Source organism: Chiloscyllium plagiosum, unplaced genomic scaffold (genome assembly GCF_037043375.1).
Source record: "Chiloscyllium plagiosum isolate Xiang-an unplaced genomic scaffold, Cpla_swu_hap1 HiC_scaffold_14, whole genome shotgun sequence".
Taxonomy (NCBI): domain Eukaryota; kingdom Metazoa; phylum Chordata; class Chondrichthyes; order Orectolobiformes; family Hemiscylliidae; genus Chiloscyllium; species Chiloscyllium plagiosum.
In genome coordinates, this window is record NW_028270152.1 from 60278113 (window position 1) to 60291087 (window position 12975).

Below are 12975 nucleotides of genomic sequence, written 5' to 3' on the forward strand. Positions count from 1 at the left end.
TGAAGAAGGGCTCATGCCCGAAACATCGATTCTCCTGCTCCTTGGATGCTCCCTGACCTGCTGTGCTTTTTCAGCAACACATTTTCAGCCAAGATGTGAATGCATTGGAGAGAGTGCAGAAGGGCTTTGCAAGAACTGGTGTGAGGCAAATAAGGAGAAAGTATTTCTAAAAACTCGTAACCATAAAACTGAGAAGATGCAAATACACATTTTGTTCCGTCAATCACGTTCTGTAAGACCATAAGACATAGGAGTGGAAGTAAGGCCATTTGGCCCATCGAATCCACTCCGCCATTCAATCATGGCTGATGCGCATTTCAACTCCACTTACCAGCGTTCTCCCCGTAGCCCTTAATTCCTCTAGACAACAAGAATCTATCAATCTCGGCCTTGAAGACATTTAGTTCTCCTTGACCTTGGTAATATTCACAGTAACAGGATGCTGGATAAGTATCATGTGTCACCAGTCATATAATACTCTTGGTAGTGTATGTGGACATGTAAAGAAAATAGAGGGAATGAGACAGTCTAGATAGCTTCCACATGCAAAGCAATAAATTCAATTGTGTCCGATAATTCCTGCCGTACTGTCGCTATCTATAAAAAAACCCAGGAAAACTCGCACAAATCTTAAACTCAAAGAAAGGTAATCTCACCGTACTGCTCAGAATAAGATTACTTTTTAGTTATTTCCGATTCTGCAAAACAGGTTAACTGAGATAAGAGTTTCACTCACACGAGCATGTCAAGGATGTTAAAAAAACAGACTTTTTTTGCAACGTGTTAATATCAGTGTTAACTCACTGCGTACGTGATCACTTGAATGTCATTTTATTAATTGAATCTGGCATCATTAAAACATGAATTCTGACTCTCATATCTCATTTCAGGCTGTGAAACAAATTTGGGCAAGGGGAAAAAAAAACTAGAGGAATTTCGGCACCGCAGTATGAAAATGTGGGGAGACCACTCCACCAAACCCCCACCCCCATCCCCTTCCCCCTATTAATCCAAACTAAACTGGAACAGTTTTTCAAACTATTCATCTCTCCATGACTTCTGAATAGGAGCCACTGTGTATTGTCGGAGTTTAAAGGTAAGAAAGGTAGACTTCAGAAAGAACTCCGTTACTATTGAGGAGCTTCATCATTCGATTCTGCAATCACGTTCCGTTTATTCCCCCCCCCCCCCGGAACTCGGCCGGTGGATTGTTGACAGTGAAAATAAAGGTAAAGGAATGCAGCCATCCTCCCCCATCTCCTGAACTCCATCCTCCTGTCCTGTGTTCTCACGCCAACTCCTCCCCAGTCAGACCTCTCTGTTATTGTACCGGCATCAAGCTTTGCAAATGGGCTTCTGGTTGTCTGAATGTCCCTTGATGGACAGCAGGCATCCACCAATCCGGTGCTCGGAGTCGGCTCTGTGCTGTGTTATAGTACCAGGTGCTAATACTACACACAAGCAGTGGAAGAAGTCTAATACTGGCGGCAGAGAGTCCTGTGTGCTGGTGGAAACCTCGTGTGCTGTTGCAGCCCATCCAAGCAACAAGAAATGTCATCTGAGAATGTGAATGTTTAGTTATTTTTTTCTCTTTTTGCGCAGAAGCGGATGGAAGAAATGCTGCTGAAAGCCTGAAGGGAGAGGGAGGGAAAGAAATAGGGAAGCTTTTCAGTGTTCGCGCTTAACTGAATGAGTCCTTCACAGTGACTGCACACAACATTGCTGAGTGCTCCGGGATCACCGTGCAAGCAGTTTCCACTCAATCTAACCTGCAGCTGGTTACAACACTTCAGCGTACTTGGGTAAGGCGCTGCTGTCTTTATTCTGTTTCTTACGCTTGTGCAATTCATTGAGCAATTATTAATCTGACCATGGTTCTATTTTTCTCTGAAATTAAACTGAAATGATTGTTTGCTAAAGCAGAGGCATGTGTGTGTCCCCCTTAATCTGTGATTTGCATTTAAATGCGACTGCATTCTGGACAGAGCGTCCCTTCCTGTATTCACACTCAGGAATCTAACAGAGACAATAGGCCCCGAACAGCACAGTGAAAAGCTCAGCGTGGGGCCCTATGTTTCAAGGATCATAGAGTCCTCTGTCACCTTCTTTCAGGGCTGGAAAGAGCCCTTCACCTTCACGCAGCCTGTCGCACTTTTTTGTTTGAAAGACAGCACCTTCTTCCAGCATCATGACGAGAAGCGTTTTCCCAGACAAAAGACTGGCGAGCAAGTTGAGTGTGTGTGTGTGTGAATCTGGCTCTTGACTGGAGCTGTCGGTCGTTCGCTTCGGGTTGTGTGACGGGGTCCCAGACCGGGGGATAAAGCCGGCGAATGAACTATTCGCACGGAGGGGCATCAAATCGCCCCCCCCCCCCCCCAGCCCCCTTTCCCAGGAAGGTATTATTCCAGGGAAGGCAGTGGACCGCTCTGAAGGAGTCTGAGCTGCCAATTGAGATTGACCATAGGTATGCAAACAAGGTCGATCAGCTGCTGCCGTGCTCTGTTACTGGAGTACACAAATGTCCCTGTGCTTCACTTTCTGCCTCTCACGCCCCCCTTGGCAGCTGTTCCTTTGCGGGAAAGTAAAATCCGGGGGAAGGGGGGGTCAAGTCGCTGCTTCGACAGCGAGAGAAAAAAAGACATTCTTCGAATACGCCCCCTTCCTTTCTCCTCTTTTCCCCCCACCCCCAAAGTTTAGTGTCAGTTTGGATTCTGTTCCGACCTTGAATATGAAGGTGAGGGGTTATATGTGAGACGGGTCTTCAGATGCTGCGCTTTGTGATTAGATTTCTCGAAGTTTTTTTTTGCAGGTGATAATGTCAAGATATTTTTTAGGAAAAAATGTCAATTTGGAACTTCTGAGCTTCTGGTGAAATGCGCATCGGAGTTTTTAATAGTTTTTTTCGAATGAAGTACGCCTCTGTCCAGTTCATTTTCTTTCGGGTTACATATTGTTGTGGCTTCAGTTTTAATGTAAAATGTTTATGGAAACATTTTTTTTTGTAGATATTCCTTGTCAGTTTAACTTCACAAATCCTCCCAGTCCCTTTTTTCTTTTGGAATAACTTGAGACAGGCAAAGATTGGCATGGGGCACTTTAACGGAAATGCCATTAATCGTTCAGATTAGGTTATCTGAAAACATTTGGCAAAAGTATATCGCAGTAGCTGTGAAAAGATGAGCCAACTAAAATGTTCGGCAGCAGAGGAACTCTTGTTGTTTGTTTGTATGAATATGATATCTGTGGTCATGATATTTATGTATTGCTTACGGTAGCATTCGTGAATATGTTAATTTATGAAAGATTATGCTGAATACTGCTCTCTAGGTGCAATTTTATATTAGAAGCAGGTACTGCATGATGATTTATAATTCTCCAAATCTTCATTAAAGTAATGGGGCTGATTTTATTTTTTATTTCGTCGTACCTTTTTGTGAAGATTTTCAAGTTCTGTAGCACTATAGATGGTGACTTTGAAGACATACATCTAGCTGTTACTTAATGTTAATAAATTATGCAGATTAATCTTTTATCAAATTGTACCCTACTGACGATGCACTTATTTTGGTGCTTTGCCATTTTATCAATGGCTGAGCAACTTGAACGGTTAATTGATGCAAGCTTGCTTGATTTTCAGCATAATCCACTTCCAGACAATGAATCCCATATATATCCCTTATGTATCTTGCTCTTTGGCACTTATGAGTATTAATACCAAGGGCTTTAAGAACTTGCATTTCAAATTTCTTTCAGTGCTCTCATGAATAACTTCACAGTGTGTGGTAGCACTAACCTATTTGCTGTTCATGGGACAGAGGATTCAGATCATTAGACAATTGCAAATCATGATTCACCTGCAAAATAAAGGAAGCTTGAAAATATTTGGGACTAGACTTTATCTGTTGTTTTCTGATAAAGGTGCTGAGACATATTTTATACAAATCTGAATGCAGCTCCACCACATTGATGTAATTGGTGACATTGTGCCAGCTTGCTGAGTATATTTGATCTACTGCAGCATACACTGCTCAAAATCTTTTATCAACAATTCTTCTATCCTGCACAGAAATAAAAAAAATACAGTTGATGTTTGGTAAGGGACATGATCTGTGCATTGAGTTCTGAGGGTGTGATTGTCATGCAAAAATCATTTGCCCCATGCTAGTGGTCTGCAAAAGCTCAACGAGATTAAAGTTCTTATTTTAGAGCTTGTGTATTACTAGGCTGCAATGCCCAGATTCGTCAGCAGACTGATGCCATGTTGAGGCATTGCACTATTTGGGTACGGAACTCTAATTCGTTCATCTTGACTTGCTTTTCTGTAACGTTGTTTCATGGTGCTTAATAAATATTAATGAGGCAATTTGAATTGCTTCTGGCTGGTTTTCTGCATTAGCAGTGAAGTTTCGGTAGGGGGTATGGAGTGGAAGTAGTCTCCATTACTTGAACAAGGCATGCATAGTCATTCGTATGAAGGATGGAGGCCTTGATTATCGTGTTAATAGTATTATCAGGTTTTCCAAGGCCATTGACTCCTCTTTGTGAAGTAGTTTGTAATGTTATCTCTGCTTGGCAATGCAGCAGTAACTACAGCACCAAATTAATTTTGCATTTTAAACAATTCATCCCAACTGAGCAGAAGTTAGCAACAATGCATGAAGTATTAGCTTTGGCAAGTTGCAGAGTAAGCTCGTTTTCCCACTGTGTGTATTAATTAGAATTTAACTTCATCCAGAGGTCACGTGCTAAGCTATGAACACAAAGCTTGAGTGGATTATATAATCACAAGACAGATGGGAGAGGGGCCTTTACATCCAATGTAGCCTTCCCAAGTGGAAACAATATTAATGTATGATCTAACACAGTGCTCAGATTTAGGCTCCACTGCCCTGTTTAGGAGTCTGTTCTTGGTCAAAAGGACTTCTAAGTATTTGTACTAAATTTTATTTTCTAATTTGAAACAGTGACCCTATTGTCTAACTTGGGGATCTTGGAAGGGCCCTTATGCAAGGCTTGATTTTGATCCTGGATGTATTTTGAAGGAGTTAAAATCTTACCTTTGTACTCTTTGGCATTCTATTGTACAACATAAATTCTAGTTACACTATTATAGTAATGGGAATAAGAGATTTTATATGTTTGCATTTTTAAGATTCATGCTACGTGGCACAATGAAGAAGGTAGATTGAACTGAACTGCCAGTGGGTGATATCACTTTCAAACAACCTCCCTCTTTCCCCACCCTACTCACCTCCAAATCCACTGAATTCTAATTAGTATGAAAGTACTAAGGAAGCACAGGGTACTTTCTCCTTGGGGGAAGGAAAATGGAAAAGTTTTTTTGTTACATTCTCCACATCGTTTGAAAGCAATGTTCATAGAAATCCTTGTGTCTCTCCAATTCCAGTCAAGCGTCAGGGTGACCTATGATCTAGTTAACTAAAGTGGTTCATAATGGGACAAAAAGCTATAGCTATGAATACTAGCAAGTCTAGAACAAACAAGGAAACCAGTTGCATTATCCAATTTTCATTATCTATGATTAGAGGATGCAGGGAAGACTCGAATGGAAAATAACATTTCGCTTTTTGCCATTAAAAAAACATAGTCTTATTATTGGTGCTACAAAGCAAAATCCACTACAAATGAAAGGTTTAGACATTCTATCAGCAGCCTGAGAAATGCACAGTCTAAACAAACTGTGGTAACTGTCAGCTGTTTGTTTCAATACTGTACTGTGATTTAAGGCTTTTTTAATTAAAAATTTGAAAATCTTACGTTGAATAATGAGGTGTTTGCAGTATCAACAACATTCAATGGTTATAATTCGCTTTACTACTGCACCCCCTCAACATTTTTTCACTAGGTTTGAAAAGTCTCAATTCTCATCCAGTACTTGTTTTGCAACTGATTTCTTTTAATCTGAAATGCTGTTGAGTTCATTTCATTAATTGACTGCTTTAATTAGCCGAAGAGAAGCTGTTTCTGTGTCGGCATTGAATGCAACAGTGAACAAAGGCCTCGCAATTCGTGTGTCTGGTTGTCCTGGCAGACATGTGAACTGTGCAGATGTCGTCTCATTTGTTCCCAAGCTGGACAGTGGTGGTATTTATAGGGCTCCATGGTGATGGAGGGAAATACACTCACGATGCCTGATCCCATTTCAAATTTTCACTGCATTAATCAGAATTTGACGCCGGGGTATACAAATGCCCGAGTGAAAACTAGGCTTCCGTATCTTTTAGTGATTTATCTTCTAAATGACTGAAAGGCAGTTCCAACATCTGTTGTATCAGAAGCAGATTAAGAAGATTCATTTGCTTTCCTATTAGTCCTTACTGGTACACACTTTCCGTCTCTCATTTTAGTAATCTCTCTTGGAATAACCTATCTGTCAATTCAGGAATACACCAGCGATTCTTGGACCATTTAATTTCTGTTTAGCAAAGTAAAATAAAAATATATTTTAAATCACAAGACAGGATACTGTTACTTTTTTTTAATGAGGCACAGGAAAATCACGTGGCCACAATTAGCCAACTAGGTAGATGCAGTCCAATAAGACGGGTGATAACTTTGGCAGGAGTTCGCAGGAGCTCATTTTTTTTACATACGTTGCTTTTTTGTGTTCCAATTTTCTTATGTCCTCACTTAGAGGATCTGACCTCCAAGTATCAGAGATACAATGTTACAATTGATTCTCAACTTTCAGGATGGCTATCACTGCATTGCACATTAGGAGAAAATCAAATGTGGGCTTCACTGTGAATATGAAACAATTGGACTGTGGTAGTCTTACAAAAGATACAAATTTTTTTTTCTATGAGGGTAATGCCATTGGTTGGAACAAAGAAAGACTTTGGGTTAGATGCTTGCAGAGCTGGAATTACTCTGGAAGCTTTTAAAAATCATAGGTCAGCCTTGAGTGTAATGTCTCGCCCCAGTTTCCAGCAGGTCCTGATTTTGCTGGTGGGGTAAAAGGTGAGGTGCGAATCATTCAGGCCATCTGATATAGTTTAGAAAACAAAAATCTGTTTCTGCATTTTAATAGACTTCATTACTGATATTTTGCAAGGACTGTTGTTGGAGCTGATCTGATGATGAATACTTAGCTAAGCTTCAAATGCTCCCAAACCATTTCTCTTTGCATTGGGAGCTGAGCTCGCAATTTTGGCTGACAATTTTAAGTGGCTATCAAAGGATTAGCTACTTTTATGGTTGGTTTTTTAACAACTGATTGACCACTTAAAGACATTTACAATTTTTGGATGAGTTTTGTAAAAGATATTTATTTGTCAACATTAGGATATGTGAAGGAGAACAGTCTTAGCTTGCTTGTTTTTTTGATCTTCACGTGGCTCTACAAGTCTGCCCACAGTAGAACATGGATGAAGGGTCATGGAAGTGATGTATGATGGCCAGAGAATCCAATTCTTTTTATTTAACCCTGTCAAAGTCGCAATGCCAATTCCCATCCCTTCTCAGGTGAAACTAATGCATGCAGGATCATTGCTTCTTCATCTTGAAGTGAAAATCCACAATTTCATGTTTGTTTTATTGTTATCCCTTAAGCATGTTGCAAAGGCTTGCTGGTACAATGAATTACTGAGTGGAATTAGCTATTGTTACAGGTGAATATGGCAGATAGAATCTTCTGTGAAATTGAGCTGCCTATCAGTAATCTCTGCGTGGAACGACCAGTGGATCTGATTCTGATGGTATTAGCCACTGTAATAAGACAACTTTCTGTCCTACTTTTAAGTCATGCTATGCAATGTTTAACATTGTTCTGAACAGCTGTGTGCAATAATCAGTTACTGCTCAATGCCGTACCCACCATCTCCACCCCCCCCGCCCCCCCACCTCCCTCCACCACCCCCCTCCCACAACCTCATCAAAGCAAAAGGAAGCCCTATCACCGATGTAACGTTCCTCCATAGCCAAAATGGAATGTTAGGCTGAATAATCTGGAGTGGTATCTGAACCCAGTCTTGATGTGACTGTATTACAAACAGAAGCCAAGCTAAGCTCAGCTGTTTTTTTAGCAATAAATTCTATGTAAGCAGAAACTAGAGGATCTATTCTGGTATCCCCTGCTGATTATCAGGCATTCCCCAGAGTTTGCATTACACCAGAATCATGCTGACAATGTTCATAGGTACCTGGGCAGCGCATAAACAGGTACAAACCTCATCTGTCAGAATCCAACTGTTGTTTAACAATGAGCTGCAGATATTTTGGCAGGTGTTAGACCTGAAGACATTTTGTCTGTAAGGTAACCTGTTCCTTAATGATACAACATTAGATTCTCTTAAATTGTAACGTACTCTGTTTCCTTGCGCCCACAACCTTCTCCATCTGTGGGGCTAGTTGTGGATTCTTTCTTTTGTTTCTTTTTGTTTTGTGCTTAGTTTGAGCACCTGCTTTTGCTTGTTCCCTCCTCACATATACAGCCATCACATCCATCATCCAGTACACTTTGCATGTTTTAAAGTGTTTTGAGATGCCAGAAACTGTACACTTTAATAATCCGGGGCACATATAAAAATTACAGTGGTAACTCTGCTTTATTATAAACCTTTTACTCCAAACCAAAAACAAAACAGGATTTTCTGTAGTTTTGTGTTGGTCAATTAAGTCTCTTTCATTTAAACTGAAATCATAATGTCTCCTGTAGCAGGGGCCTAGAAATTTCTAAAACATGCTTATACTTTTTGTATAGACGGTAGCCCAGTGGATGTTGCAGTTATCCTATTCTCTGCTTGAGTTAACCTTTTCACCCTTTTGTGTCCCAATCAATGACCAACCCTTCTGTTCTCTCATTCTTTTGCATCTGCTCCGCTTAATCTTGTAATGCCATTCACTGCCACTATTCATTCTGCTCTGGAGCCATTACAGATTATCAATGGATCAAAATTAAAAGCTGATATCTCTGCAGACCTGCTGAAAATTTTGGCAGGAACAAGTAGAGAGTTAGGAATATGCATCAGGATTGGATTATCATCTTGTGGAGTTTTGGACAGCATTCAGTTTATTCCATTGGAATTGGAACTAACTCTAACTTTTCAGGATAGCTGAAATTATGTCCCCAAAGAGTAATGGTGCACAGCTAATTTACTTTCAATGTCCTTACTTTCGAAGTGCTTCAGTCTGTGAGTAATGCATGAGCAATAATGCTTTTTTTCGAACAGTGCTTTCATTTTATCACTGGAGAGTAGTCTGGAGCAGAAGCCTTTTTTCAGTTTTGTTTCCTTGTGCTGGTGGTAAAGACTTTTCTACCTGTCATCTAGAAATTCATTCCATTCTGTGATTAGAAATTTCTAATTCAACCAAACCGCCCCGTGGCCCAACATTTCAACTCCCCCTCCCACTCTGCCGAGGATATGGAGGTGCTGGGCCTCCTCCACCGCCGCTCCCTCACCACCAGACGCATGGAGGAAGAACGCCTCATCTTCCACCTCGGAACACTTCAACCCCAGGGCATCAATGTGGACTTCAGCTTCCTCATTTCCCCTTCCCCCACCTAATCCTAGTTTCAAACCTCCAGCTCAACACTGTCCCCTTGTCTTGTCCGGACTTGTCCGACCTGCCCGGCTCCTTTTCCACCTATCCACTCCACCCTCTCTTCCCTGACCTATCACCTTCAGCTCCTCCCCCACTGACCTATTGTACTCTATGCTACTCTCTCCCCACCCCCACCGTCCTCTAGCTTATCTCTCCACGCTTCAGGCTCTCTGCCTTTATTCCTGATGAAGGGCTTTTGCCCGAAACGTCGATTTTGCTGAAGCTCCTTGGATGCTGCCTGAACTGCTGTGCTCTTCCAGCACCATTGATCCAGAATCTGGTTTCCAGCATCTGTAGTCATTGTTTTTACCTATAATGCAGAAATAGGCCATTTGGTCCATTGGTATCCTAAATCTTTTGTTCTGATTCCATCTGATGGTTGGAGGAGACAATCTGAAATGAATACCATTGTCCTGGTGTCTCTCAGTAATAATGCATCTCGTTCTTTCAGATATGTATTCAGTTTACCTTTTAAAAGATGCAATGATTTATGTTGCAGTGACAGCTTCCTGTGGCTAAGGATTTAATATATTTGACAACCTGCTGGAAACAGAGAATTACCCAAACTTGCTCCCTTTATTTCTGTGATTTATTTGATGATGCTTCATGGATGTCAACTAACTCATTTGGCTAGGTTTCCTGAGTGCAGCTTAAATAATGGCAGCAACATGGGTTCAATCTCTGTACCAGAAGGTAGTTCTTGAAGTCTACCTTGTCACCTTACTGGAGAGTGACATCATGGCACGAGCCATGATTAAAAACCCTTGGGTAATGAGGACATTACAAGGAGAGAGGGAGATTTTTATCGCTGCAACATTAATGGTTCCCCTTCAGTTGCCTGGGCCTAAAACTTTGGAACATCTTCCCTTCACATCCCCACCTCTTTTGTTTTTCCTTTTGATAATCTCTTACATGCAACCAAACGTTGGGTTTTTTTCTCCTTTTGAAAATCTATCCCTTTGACCACAAATTTGATCACCTGACCTGATCTCATTATGAGGCAAATGTCAAATTTTGTTTTATAATGCATCCTTCTTTGCCCAGAGTTGGTGGGAGTCTGGAGTCACGTAGGTCAGCTCAGGTAAAGATGGAATTTTATGACATTCAATAGTGGTTACGTGGACTAATTTTAACTTCCAGCCTTTTTTTTAATTCATTTCAAATTTCACTATCTACCTTGGTAGAATTCAAACCCATTTTGGCAGAAAATTAGCTCAGGGTTCTGCATGACAGTCCCAATGACATTATCACTATGCCACCACCGCCAGAAGGTTTTGTCAAAGTGATCCATTGTCTGATTTGTTGTTACACAATTGTGAAATTTGTTTGCTAAACCTGAGTAAAACTAGAGAGGTTTTATGGTGTCAATTGGATGATTCTGTCGTCACCATTTGGTGGGGACTTCCAAGACCAAATTAGACTGAATCCTGGGCTAGAGGAAGGGAGCATCCAGGGAGTAGGTGCATTTTAACATTGTTGGTTTGAAAAGAGGTGCCTGTTCAGGCATGTGGCAACTTTAGCAGCCCATAGAGACAGCAAACGCCACTGACATTAAACAAGGTTTCAGATCATATGCATGCTTATAATTAGATGGAAAAGTAAATTTGCATTTGTAGATCCCAAATACTCCCACTGAAAAATGTCTTCAAGTTTTAAAATTTCACAGGATGTTGGCATTTTTGAGGCTATGCTGCTATTTATTTTCTATTTCTAATTGATTTTTGAGGTAGTGGTCAGCTGCCTTTCTTTACTTGTACCGTATAGTCCACATTGTGTAGATTAGACTCCTTACAGTGTGGAAACAGGCCTTTTGGCCCAACAAGTCCACACCGATCCTCCGAAGAACAACCCACCCAGACCCATTTCCCTCTGACTAATGCACCTAACACTAGGGGCAATTTAGCATGGCCAATTCACCTGACCTGCACATCTTTGGGCTGTGGGAGGAAACCGGAGCACCCGGAGGAAACCCCACACAGATACAGGGAGAATGTGCAAACTCCACACAGACAGTTGCCCGAGGTGGCAATCAAACCCGGATTCCTGGTAGTGTGAGGTAACAGTGCCAACCACGCCGCTTGAGGAGAAGCCATACTGCTGTTTGGAAGAGTGTTGTCATTTCTTCATTGTCCCAGGATTTTGACACAGTGCCAAAGTTGGAATGGTGTGTGGCTTGATGTGAATCTTCAGTGGGAACATCATCAAGTGCATCAGCTGCCATTGTCCTTCTAAGTGGTATAGTTAGGAAGGTGAGGGTGAAGGTCCCTCAGTAAACTGCTGCAGTGCATGTTGCAGATGCCCCCCACTGGTGCTGGAAGCAGTGAACATTGAAGGTAGTGAAAGGGGTGCCAAACTTGTGGATTGCTTTGTCCAGGATGATGCCAAGTTTGTTGAATGTTGTTGGAGCTACAGTCATACTCTTTAGGCAACTGAAGAGTATTTCATCTTATTCTTATGACTCACTGGGGTAGTGCATTGCAAATCAAGTCCTGCTATTCACAGAGAATTCAGAATCTTAATTTTTCTTAAGGACAGCACAGAACCCCAATTTACCTGACTTTCAATCCAAATTTGTTAGAAATTGTGGACCAGCTTTCTGTACTGTAAAAGAATCATTTATTGTAAGTAACTAGACCATAGCTCTATATCAGCAGATATAAACCATTGACATCTCACAGTACCTACTAAAACAATAGTCCCCTTATGTGTGCACACACATCAGGAAAATATATTGTTGGTAGTTGCAGAAAATCTGGAAAGTCGATTTGGTAGTCTTTGCTTACCAATTCTGATGTTGGGGAGGATCAGTATTCATCAAACCAGGCCCTTGGAGCCCAGTTACCTTTTTCTGGAAGTTTCCACTGGTTTGTAAGAAGTATAGAGTTACTGATTTACTTGGAACATAGCTCTGAAATGTCAATGGAAAGGTAACTGGTTTCCATCAAGTTTAAACTTTTACTCCAGAGAACAGACAGCTTCTATTGAGGGAGAACAACAGAACATGCTTCTGTATCCTCTTTCTGGGTGGCTGTGTTTTTGCAACATCTTTCCTGTTCAGTTAGCAGAGAACCAGTCAACTCCTTGGCTCCTGATTGTCCATGCATTGCAAACACCCACAGCAACAAAACTGAGTTCACATTGGTTATCAAATTCATTGCTGTGAAATTATGCAACCATCCAAGTAAATCCCTTTCTTTCAAAGCAGTTTTTTCTCATTGCAGTCCACAGCTCCCAAAGACATGGGCCTTGCAACAATGCTTGACTCATGCCTTGTAAATATTGCTGAGGCTTTGAGAAGTCAGAGGTTGGATTGTTCACTGATTAATTGTTAGCCTCTCTGTTCTTGTTGCCTCATTATTTGAATGCAGGTTCAATTTCTGGTTGATAGTAATGATCTCCCAGGATGTAGAT

The 12975-nt window shown here is 41.2% G+C and overlaps 1 protein-coding gene across 1 annotated transcript in view; it reads left to right on the forward strand.

Moving 5' to 3' along the window:
* The first annotated feature begins 1476 nt into the window (after positions 1–1476).
* The window catches only part of lrrn1 (leucine rich repeat neuronal 1), a 46830-nt gene continuing 35331 nt past the window's right edge, over positions 1477–12975 (forward strand). The window contains exon 1 of the mRNA XM_043708388.2: positions 1477–1802. The gene's annotated coding sequence lies outside the window, so the exon portion shown is untranslated. The remainder of the gene's footprint in view (positions 1803–12975) is intronic.